This window comes from Ambystoma mexicanum, chromosome 1p, assembly GCF_040938575.1.
Source record: "Ambystoma mexicanum isolate Mex_15411 chromosome 1p, UKY_AmexF1_1, whole genome shotgun sequence".
Taxonomy (NCBI): Eukaryota; Metazoa; Chordata; class Amphibia; order Caudata; family Ambystomatidae; genus Ambystoma; species Ambystoma mexicanum.
The window spans coordinates 1,488,665,271-1,488,677,774 of NC_090921.1; the positions used below are offsets into that span (position 1 = coordinate 1,488,665,271).

A 12,504-nucleotide genomic window follows, 5' to 3' on the forward strand; every position below is an offset into this window, starting at 1 on the left:
TAGCGTGAACTGACATTTGACCTCATTATGAGGTCGTTGGTAACGAGCGCTACCGGCAGGTTGCAGCTAAACTCGTAACAGCATTCTTCCGCCTGATATCCCGGTGCCACTGTCTCGGTGGCCCGGGATATCAGGCGGTGGAAAGTGTAAATCCCCATACCTGTGAAGTTGCATAGGACTACACGGCAATGGGGACAAGGAAACACTGGCACCGTTACTAACTTTTGCGAGCACCATGCCTGCAGGGGGCGGTGCCCCCAGCAGGTCATCCGGGAGTAACAGCTCCTGAAGCCATACTTGTAGTCTGGCGGGCTGGAAACGGTGCACCCTTATTTCCAGACCGCCAGGCTTGTAATGAGGCCATATTGTTTCCATAAAGGAGACACATGTGCAAAAGTCTATGGTCGTAGATTGGTGATTCACTTTTATTTTCCTATTGTAGTGTCCAGGACCTTAGTGTAGTCCATATTTTCGGAAGAGTGTTTTACCCAGTGTACCTGACCAAAAAGTACAGCAGGGCAAGTTGGTAATCAAACATTTATTTCGTACTTTTAATTGGAAAAATATGCCATATTTTTGTGGCTTCATATCTTCCATTCCATTGCCGTACAGGAGTTATTTCTGTCACAAACACATACTTCCTATGCCTTCTGCCCAGGCCTCCTATCCAGAATTCTGCCTGCAACCTTCCAAGAATGGAAGACAATGGGTACCAAGTAAACAGTGGGTGAGAGCAATCCAGGTGAGGAGCACTGAGTAGTGATTCCAGTGGTGTCCCTGGGAAGAACTCAGCATGCTACACGTCAAGACCTTATAGCTAGGATACAGTTCAGTGTATTACATTGGGCATCATAGAGAAAAATGCAGTGGGGCACAAATTCAACTGGGCATTAGTGGGTAAAATCACAGTAGGATACCAGGGAGAAAAGCCTCAGAGAGGAAGAATTACAATGGGATGCACAGAAGCAAATATACAGTGGGACACGAACTGGCAAATCCCAATGGGGAGAATCACTGTGGGCAGAATTGCAGGCGGGCACTAGAATGGCGAGCAGCTTAGCAAGGGGTGCAAACAAATCAATCCACATATTGCAAGGCATAAAGTGTCCTTGCAAGGCATAATGAGTGTTTGACATGCCTAAAAACATTAGAAGTTGTAGCAAATCATGAAAGGGCCTAACAATGGAAAACTGCCTGGTTGCCTGACTGCACAACTACCACTGACCTGTGGAGACAGCTGCCATTTCTCTTCTTCACTTGGTCACTGTCAAGCTCTACCTTTCTCTCACACTTTCTCAAATAGATACATTGTGTACTGTGTGCAGCACAGATTAGGAAATTGGCAGCAGGCTGGAGAATTCACTCTTTACCATAAATGGAGCATAACGTGTTGTGGGAGCCATGAACTTTTGGTTCAAGGAAAGGGCTTAGTGAGAAATGGAACCCACAGCCACTCACTTCACCTTGTTTAGTATGTTGGTGTTAGGCAGAATTGGAGGCAGTACCCTCTGGGGCAACTACACACAATTAGGAGCACAGGTGTTAGCCAAACCAACCTTTTAGTATAGGTCTGTACCACGCAGTTTACTGGTAGCGAGCTGAGCAGCCCGGCTTACCTCAAGAGTGATTCTGAGCAGTACAAGTAGTTACACAGAGGACTTTCAATCACAGTGGTTCAAGTAGCCACTTATTCTCAAGGTTTATTGGTAAAAACACTTAGTAATTTATTACACAATCATTTAGAAAAATGTCACTAGCAGAAGAAAACTTACTATTATGAATCAATACACACTTCAATACAAAATTCTAAGGTTTTAAGGCAGTTTGAGCTCCCCTGAAATAGAAGCCAAATGGCAGTTCAGTTACTTAGAAAGGGGCAAAGGGCACAAGGTGAGTAAAATCGATCATATATACTTTTTAGACAGTGCAAATAGTTTCAGTTCACCAGAAGAGTTCAACTGAAGTCAATAGGCCAGGCCAAAGTCAATGGGCTAGTGTTCTGTATAGGAATAGCAGTTCTGGTATCAAACGGTAAAGTCTTTGCGAAAGTTCTTAGAAGTAGTTTACGCGAAAAAGAATCACATGTCAGGTCACAAGCTGATTAGTTCAAAAAGGTAGCAGGCGCTCCTCTCCAGAAAGAACATGGCATGATAACCTGTTCTGAGATGAGAGTTTGCAGTACACAGTTTTTGCTCACTGTACCTTCCACAGATGGGAAATATCCATTTGCATATCAGTCTTTGTTCCGCCCACATGGGCAGTCAAGCACCGAAATGCTATAGCAATTCCTCTCTGAACAAGAGTACCAACAGCAACCCCATACACGTGTTTCAGTCTTGTTGGGCCTCATCAGTGAGGTGAAACTGTGCCTCTCTGAGCACAGTGAGCAGGGAGTCCACATCTGGTTGCCCCCAGGTAACTTAGGATGACCAACCCCAAGTTCCTTGTAAATATTTCAAAAAAGTAGCAGGCGCTCCTCTCGAAAAAGTACATGGCATGATAACCTGTTCTGAGATGAGAGTTTGTAGCACACGCTTTTTGCTCACTGTACCTTTCACAGATGGGAAATATCCATTTGCATATCAGTCTTTGTCCCGCCCACATTGGCAGTCCAGCACGGAAATGCTGTGGCAATTCCTCTCTGAACAAGAGTACCAACAGCAACCCCTTACACGTGTTTCAGTCTTGTTGGGCCTCACCAGTGAGGTGAAACTGTGCCTCTCTGAGCACAGTGAGCAGGGAGTCCATGTCTGGTTGCCCCCAGGTAATTTAGCACAGCGAGTAGAGCGCTCGCTTTGATATCTGTGCATAGCCTGCTGACATAGGTCCAAATCCCGGCAGGGCCAAACTCAGCCTTTCATCCTTCCGAGGTCGATAAATGAGCACCACACACTGTGGGTAATAATAAGCAGCGCTCAGATACCTGAGGGTTCGTTGCGCTATATAAATGCTAAATTATTATTATTATTATTTATTATTAGGGTGACCAACCCCAAGTTCCTTGCAAATATTTCAAAAAGGTAGCAGCCGCTCCTCTCCAGAAAGAACAAAGCATGATAACCTGTTCTGAGATGAGAGTTTGCAGCACGTGGTTTTTGCTCACTGTACCTTTCACAGATGGGAAATATCCATTTGCATATCAGTCTTTGTCCCACCCACATGGGCAATCCAGCACCAAAATGCTATAGCAATTTCTCTCTGAACAAAAGTACCAACAGTAAACCCATACACGTGTTTCAGCCTTGTTGGTCCTCATCAGTGAGGTTAAACTGTGCCTCTCTGAGCACAGTGAGCAGGGAGTCCACGTCTGGTTCCCCCCAGGTAACTTAGGATGATCAACCCAAAGTTCCTTGCAAATATTTCAAAAAGGTAGCAGGCACTCCTCTCCAGAAAGAAGCTGATTAGGCCTGCAAGTTGGGAAAGCTTCATGAACTTTCACCGTGGGAGTGGCGTCCTCTCTATTGGGTTGGCACAGTACCTTTGTATGAAGAAACAAATGCTGCTGAAGTCGTGGTTACTGGCAGGTCCTGCAGATCTCGCTGTTCCTGGCGACAAGAGGGAGGACGTTGGGGGACTCCTGCACTGCACGGGATCATTGAAGAAAGCAAACAAGATGGAGTCACTTCAGTTTCCATTAGCTGTAGGTTCAAGAACACAAACTGGTGTCCCTCTCCCTGGTTAATCCTAACCAGCCTTGAGAATGGTATTCAGGTGTCTTATGAGTTGATTGGTCCCACCAACTCAAAGGAAGAAGCCGTCCTTGAAGGAGCTTCTCTGTTGAATAGAATTTGGCAATTTGGTCATGCAGCAGGGCTTCACCGGGCAAACCAACGGTCCAGGAGTTGCAGCAGCTGTCCTCTTCCAGCTCGTCTTCGGTTCTTTCGTTCCAGTGGTTGACTCTGCTTTCCAGTCCTAGAGACTCGCCTTTTAAACAGTTTTCTCCCTTTCATTCTAGCCAGCTGTCACTCACCCAGCAGGGTGGCTGTTCTTGCCAGACAGTCAGCCAGCCAATCACACCAGAGTCCATTTGGGTCTCCTAGGAGACTAAGCACAGGGAGTTTCGGGCACCTTCCTCACTACCTGCCCACCTCAGACCCTCAGCCGCCAGAGGCGGACTTCAGTCATGAAGCCCGCCAAAGGCACACGAACAAAGGGACCAAACCTGGTTTGGCATGCAGAAACAAACAGTAGAAGGACCTTTCCAAAAAGAAACTGCAAAAGACTGGGACCTGTTTAAACAAAGGGGCTTAAGACACCATCTTGAAAAACATGGCTCCTGTGATTTTTAGCTACCGGTGTTCGCGGTCGGGAAAAATCATGGTAGTTTGTGTAAAACCACTGCCATCAGCCTTTTCAATAGGAAAGGGTAGCATTTGACTACTCCATTGTATGATGGTGTGTGCTGGGTCTCGGAATTTGGAAAGATTAGTAAAGTCAATTTCACTTTAAATTCTCTGGGAAACAGTAGTTTATCCCAGAGAAGGTATTTAAACATGTGGGAAGTCTAAAATACATCCCTTGTGTCACTGCACTGAGGGTGCTGTGTGACACACATGAAATGATGATGCCTATGGAGTTATCTAAAACTCCATAATCACAGAACACAAATGTAAAATACACATCAAAATACATGAACGAGTGGGAAAAAGGTTCACACTCTTTCCAGGTAACAAAATCAAGTCCTCAAAAATCCAGCAACGTTGCCGGGGGTCTCTAAAGTGAAGGGAATTAGCACATTTATGAGAATTATCCCTAACAGTTGGTTAGCAGACTGAGTACCACTCACTCTAACCTGCTCATTTGTTGCACTCATTGTCCCCTGTTGATAGTTTTGCCCATAAGGGCAACGCCCTTTGGGGAACAAGGTACTCAGGGCAGGGGCCAGGATCCTTGGTGGTGTTTACCAGAAGTCTACCCCAGTCTTTCCAAAAGGACTCAACATTCTCTTCAAATGCGTGCACAGCCATTATCCAAAAATGAATTTTTGCTCTTACCTGCCTCCATAGTTGCTGTTGCAATAGCTCCATAACTTCAGTTTCAGAATGATGGTGAAACCAAGCTTGGGTTTTTACAGGAAGCTTCATGAGATGAGGAGCTGCAAGATAAAAGGAAGAATGAACCACAAAGTTCTCCACAAATCTGGCAGCACCATCCTCTCAACTACAGGGGATGTTGTGGCTGCAGGAAAATAAAGAAAAGCATGATGACTTCTCTGGACCCTTAATAGATCCAGCCATCTGGCAGATCTTATTGGACAGGTCTGAACAGAGGCTAAAGAATGGATAACGGAAAAAGGCACTGGGACTAGGTTCCATTGTAAATGAGAATATGAATTTATATCCCACAGGCAAGAACTGTGAAGGATGCCCACATCTGGTCTCAGATTATGGTTGAATTCATGGCAGGAGCGTCCTCAAAGTGTCCCACAGAGGAGCTTGTATCATTCTTTCAACTAGGCTTCAACAGTTTTGAAAAAAACATGGATCCCAAGAAAGTGTGCAGTATTTATCAAATTTCAGGGAGTTATCTTTCCAGACATAGGGTGGCGATGTCAGACATGATCTTCTGCACAAGGTGTTAACTGTCCCTACACAAGTTGTTCTGATGTCAGCAAGAAACCACCTCACCCATCAACAGGTAACTGCAAAAGATTAGAAAGGGGCTTTACACAATTTGGGATGAGTTCTAGCATGAGTGTCGAAAATGTGTGTGCATAGTTTTGAAAGTAGTTAAAAAAGCTATGACATGGCAATTAAAAGTGTTGACTGGAGGACCCAAGGACTTTTCAGTAGGGGCCCAGAATTTACTGTGCGCTCCCCAAATTAGAATGCATATATACACATTCCCTCTGGCAAAACAAGAACACTTTTTTTGGCTTGTATATTTACCTTCGAAGGACGTTCAATGGGTAAAAAGAATAAAATGATCACTTTTAGGTGCTCCCAATATTAGCATCTACGGAAAATAAGGCACAGTAATGTAAAGCAGTTTTCCCATGATCACACAGTTTGAAAAGTATGGAAGATGGGATTTGTACTTAGGCTTCCTACTGGTACAGTTTTAACTTCATGGAGTAGACTGCTTTTTAGACTATTTCATCTTTAGTTGTACACCAATATATAGCCTCATTGCAAGTTTGGTGGTACAGGAAAAAAGTGGAGTTAATGCTGTTACCTCCATTCTTGAACAAAATGAGGTTCCTATTGGTAATAGGAACTCCCGTCCCCTGCACACCATTCAATAGTAGAAAGAATCTTTCCAAACAAATCTCAATGATTTTTATAATTTCAAATATTCGTTGTCTCAATATTTTGTAAAGTTTTTTTAGCAACAATCAAGGTAGTCAAGTATTAAATGTAACATTCAATCAACAGATTAAAAATGACCAGTTTTCACGTGTAAATTTCAAATTATTTCTTTTACTCATTATTCAAAAAAGTATCATCATTTTCTCGAGTTGCATTCACTCCAAAATCATTCCCAATAAAAAAAAAATTCTCAAATAGCAGTTCAACAAAATTTTACAAAATTTTCCCCAATTTATTTTTCAAACCAATACTTTCAAATGAGCTCAATGCGTTTCCAGAGATTTGTTCTCTCTTCTTCAGGAGCAAGCACTTATTTATCACTGATGTAGTAATCACCAATTTCAACAATTCTTCATTATAAAGAATAACCAATTCTTCCTATTTAAATCAAACCAACTTGTCAAAGTAAAGCATAATTTTCTTTTTTGATACATATATCCACAGGATTTTTCTATGTCAATTTATTCCGTTGTGAGATTATGGAAACGACATATTTTCATGATTCCCCATTCATAGATGGTTTTCTGTGAATAATATAATCTGTGTACTAGTAATTTAATGATGCAGTGTGTGCTAGTTTTTAACTTTATACATTATAGCATTGTACCTGTAAGTTTCTCTTGTTCACCAATTTGCCATACAGGTCTATTCCGCTTTTAATTCGAATAATCCAAATGGAATCTCGGAAGTAAATAGCCTAGAAGGTATGTATTCATACTATAAATCTATTTGTTTCAAATATGTGTGTTTCATGCATTCGCCCAACTCTATAAGAGACTCAACGAATTATTCTTAAAATGGGGTCACATTCTGAAAATTTAGGAGGGCACCGTGGTCAAGTCACATTTTTCTTCCCTGTGTATCAATAAATAGCTTGAATTACCGCGATATATTGATTTAGCGTTTTATTAAATCATTCCCTTCAAAGTAAATATCATATTACAATATGTTTTGTTTTTACCTGGATTGCTGTCTGCTTCCCGCCGCATACGTTTCTACCCCCTCTTTTACTTCCTATCGTATCGCGTGGTCACTGTCCATGTGTATACCTAATGGGAGATGTTATGAATTAGCACTATGTGCAGCTAGTCAACTGATTAAGTCGTCGCTATATATCCCGTGTTCATTATTTGCACTATTCCCCAAGTACAGAAACCGTATACTTTACCTATGTTCTATCTTCTGCCATGCGCGAGCTTGATCCACCTTTCTCCTATTCAACCCGTTTCTTAGCAACTTGGCCATATATTATCATGTGATTTAATCACATGACCACTATGAATTGTGGGATTTATAGTTTTTACTTGTGTAAGGTCTATTTCCTACATTTTTAAAAAGATGTAGGTTCTAAAAATCGTGAGTTTTGTTCCCCTTATTCTATGTATCTCGTTCAACTATATACTGACTCAGAAATGTAACAAGTTAAAGAGTGCGTTATTTTCTTTTATATATTTCGGATCCTTGGTCATACTCCTAATATAGTTTCCATGTGATTTTTCTCACTTCTGTTTTCCACTTCCGAAACAGTGTCCCTATATTTTATTGAAACAATTTTGTATGTTAATTCTGGTCTGAGTAGTTCGGCAGAAGGAGTTTCATTCTGAATATGATATAATCATGTGCCTGTAATGTTAAATGTAATTCTATCAAAGTATCCTGGCCTGTGTTAATAGTGTGATTCCCTTTTTCCTGAAGATAGATTATCTTTCCATTAAATCACAACGTCATTTACATTCTTGTTTTTCACCATATGAGTGAAAATGATAATACTTTTTTGAATAATGAGTAAAATAAATAATTTGAAATTTACATGTGAAAACTGGTTATTTTGAATCTGTTGATTGAATTTTACATTTAATATTTGACTACCTTGATTGTTGCTAAAAACACTTTACAAAATATTGAGACAACGAATATTTGAAATTGTAAAAATCATTGAGATTTGTTTGGAAAGATTCTTTCGACTATTGAATGGTGTGCAGGGGACGGGAGTTCCTATTACCAATAGGAACCTCATTTTGTTCATGTAATTGTTGACTTTTTGATACCAGAGTCATTTTTTCTCCCAGAAAAAACTGATTAGTTTAAGGTCCAATGGATTAGAAAAAATAAAGGATCTCTGAAGTTTTACATTGAATTTACATAAGACAGTGTGTGCTTCCCCTACCTGTTTTCAGTTACCTCCATTCTTCCCACACTGCCAAATTGCAAGCTTTGACGAAATTCCCACTGGCGGAAAGCTGGAGACGAATCCTCCACTTTTCCTCAAAAAATCAGCAGAATTACCACTCAGTAATTTGCTGGTGGTAAATCCGCCAAAAAAAAACACTGGAGTCCTATGGATTCCATTAATGGGGACTAACACTGCCCTATCACCACTTGTAATCTTGTGGTAAATCCACGGGACCAAGTGGTGTTAACAGTAAATGATTTTGGTGGTAATTCACCTATGGGCCTCATTACAAGTTAGTCCCAAAATCAGCAGTAACGCCACTGTAGAAGAATTAGCATTGTCGCTGTGTGCAATAGCGGAATTTCCACCAGATTACAACATGGCGGGCGTACGCACACATCATTGGCGGTAATGGTAATCCTGCACTGCAGAGTTACCGCCGATCAACCTGTGTAATGTCAAATTACCACCAAAAATTGGCAGAATTACCATTATTGCCATGTCAGTCAGTGGAATTTCCACCGGCGGAAAATCACAATCCATTGAATATCTCAACATGGGAGTGCCATCCAGACACCCAAACAATCACAGACATGTCAGGAGGAAAGGGCAATGACAGTGTGCCCAATATGTGGCTCCGTAAGCCTAAATTCAGAAAGCAGGAGCTCACTGTGCTGGCAGAGCAAGTGAGGAGCTGTATGGGGCACAAAATAGGAAGACCAGCCAACAGCGCAGGAACAGCAAATGGGCAGAAATCCGGGACAAGGTGGCGGCAGTGGGCGACGTCCAACGTGAGCTGGACGACACAAAAAAGAGATGGAATGACCTCAAGGCCAGGGTCTGGAGCCTCATCTCCCTCAACCACCGGGAGACAGCTGCCACTGCAGGTGGGTCAGTGGAACCACTGCAACTATGTGGGAAGAAATGGTTAGTGGGATCCTGCGTATGGCCAGGATCGAGGACATGGGAATAGCCAAGTTAGGAGCCAGCAGCCAAGAGGAATCTGGTGAGTACCACATCAAACAAAATATGCACCAATACATGGACAACACAGCAGTCATTCGTGAACACCCAAACTGCCATTCAAGCAAGCAACGTGAACCCCAGCAAGAATACACCATCCCTGTGAGGCATCAGGCCACAATGACATGACTGAGTGGGGACAGGACCCCCCTCACATGACACCAATGCAAAGGCAACATAGCCATCATGCAACAATTTGACATGTCCATGCCCACGGATGCATATCAGTGGATAGTTGTGTCAGACCCATTAGCCCCTCGATTGCAGCGCTCCATGTAGAGAAACATTGAGGAATACATGTCTGACAACATGGCCGCCTGACTCACAGCCAACTAAATGCACTGCATCCACCTGACTGCACCACTGGAAACCTGTCACCAACAGTCCTGACGCACCACTGGACAGGACACCCTGTAGCTCAACCCATCCCAGGGATGCACGACCAAAGCAAGCCAGCCACCCCACACCTGGCCGGCCAGATGAAATGCATGCCCTGAACACAATGGCTGACACATGATGCTAGCCCCCTATGTGGTCCAACACACAGTGATGACATAGTAAATGTGATAGTGAATGTTGAATCGCTATGTACCTCAGCACCAAAGTGGTAACGCACATATCAATTTGCCCCAACAGGTACGAAAGACATCCAGGAAACAACCGAGGAGGCTGGCTTCTCCACGACACCTGCACCAACCACTGCCAGCAAGCAGCCATTCCAAGGCAGTTCGGGCAGTGGGAGTGTGCCACCCAAGAAGAGGCACCATGCCATCATGCGACCAACCGTCCAGACGGACATGGCCACAGGGCCACAGGCCACCACAGACCCCAATCATGCAATTAGTGCCACCAGCAACAGGCCAAGACACCACCACAGTTGGTCCGACTGTGGACGCACACGTGGGGCAGAGTGGGGACGACAGCCTGCAATCTGAGCAGGCCACTGCAGGCACCACAGACATGCAGTCTAAATGTGCATCCCCAGTATCTAGCCAGCTACATTCCCCTGTCTGCCATTTTTCAATGGAATCCTCCCCCCTGCACAGCCTCTCCCCTCTGCACACACCACCATCCCATCGGGCATCCTGCCGTGTTCGTACGCTATGTGGAGGAGTCCTCTGATGAGCAGAATGGGAATGCTCGCCATGTAGGGAGCCATGATGAACATGATAATGGACATTCCGCACAGGCACAGCCTGGCCCCACACTACAGGCCATTTGGGACTGTCTGGACTGGATGGGACAAAGTCAGGTGGAGATGCACGCCATGGCCCAAGAACATTTGGGGCATTCTCAGGCCATGCGTGCTTGCATCTAGGGGGCCTCCAGACGGTTGTATAAGTCCATTGACCGTTTTTGCAGGAGCATGGCGTCTTGCAATGCAAGCCTGTGGCTAACAAGCCAGAAGGTTCGGGAGCTGGCCGTACAATTGTCCTCATCTCATTAGTCCATGGCCAAAGCCATACACCTCAGCATGGACCACATATGGGGGAGTGTGCAGGGGAGCACACAGTCTGTTACCCCTACTGAGGAGTAATTGACGAGCACCCCGCCCAGGTGCTCACAACAGCGTGATTCACATGCTGCATGCTGCAAAGCCTGTGGACAAGGGGGAAAAGTGGGAGCAGTTCTTGGGCCTGGGGGTGGGGGTGGGAGTTGGTGTTGGACTGGGCTGGGGGCGTGGAGTTGGTGTTGGGGCTGGGGCTGGGTGGTAGCAGTTGGTGTTGGGACGGGGGTTTAGGGTTGGATTGTTAGTGATGGGGCTGGGGTTTCCTTGTTTCAAGAATTGAACACTGCTGACAAATGATTATGTTATTCTATGCAATTGAGACAAGTGCATTCATGGCATGTATTGGCGGCATGTGTGCCAAGTCAAAAGAAATTGTCCATGAGGTCCGGGTGGACCATTCATCCTTCCCTCACTTCTCCACGTTTGTCCTGTGGTGCCCAGGTCACAACTTCACTGTATTCCTCATCTGACCTAGGGTGGTTATGTTCCTCATTTGCAGGCATCTCAATGTTCCTATGTATGCACAAGTTGTGTAGCATTGCGCATACTACTACAATTTAGCCAAGCTTCTCGGGGCTATACTACCTGTGTGGTGTAGGTACCTGAACCTTGATTTCAGCAGACCAAATGTTTGCTTGATGCATTACCTGGTCCTCCTCTGCACATCATTGTAGGCAGTCTCCTGTGGTGTAGCAGGGTTTCTCACAGGTGTCATTAACCATGGTAACTGCGGGTATCCAGCGTCACCTGCAATTCATGAATGGACTGTGTGAGACATGGCAGTGTGTGGGTCAGGGTACAAGTTAATGGTCCTGATATGTCTAGCCCTATGTGCATGTCTCAGTGGTTGTGCATGGTGCACCTTGTGTGCATCAGGGTTGATTGGAATTGGGCCACATGGTTTTCTTGCTGTCATTCGTGTTGTGAGAGTCATTATGTTTTTGTCAATGCTATGTCATTAGCAATGCACTGTTCAACTATGGTGTTGCAGTACGCCATGTAGGGTCTGTTGCAATGCTTTCATGGGTTGTACGTTCCCCTGTTTGCCTTGTGCTGCATTGCATGGCTGGATGCCCTGTGTCATCACATGTTTCAAGTGTATGTTCTGGGGTGCGCTAGTCAGGGTTCTAGGCTTGTTCTGCAAATGTCTGTTGTAGCATCGTGGGACTTGTATTTGCTTCACTTTGCTAATGCTTACGTACCACAGGTGTGTGTCAGTGATTTTGGCAGTTAGGTATGAGTGCTATTTACCCAAATGCCAGGTGAGCTGTCCTCTATGCCTCTCCACGTACGCAGGTAGGTGATGTGCAGTATCATCAAATCATGTGTGGCCCCACGCTATCGGGCATAGAGGTGGCTGATGGTGAGGTCGACATCGCAGGTCATTTGTGCATTCATCAAAATGGTACTGTTTCATGTTCCAGTAGGCCTATTCTGTTGCCTTGGGTATTATAAATATCACATATGTACAATCCAGTGCTGCTATGGTA

General features: G+C 44.3%; 1 protein-coding gene across 1 annotated transcript in view; it reads left to right on the plus strand.

Moving 5' to 3' along the window:
* The window catches only part of HAPLN2 (hyaluronan and proteoglycan link protein 2), a 342,449-nt gene that overhangs the window by 155,835 nt on the left and 174,110 nt on the right, over nucleotides 1–12,504 (plus strand). The window lies entirely within an intron of this gene.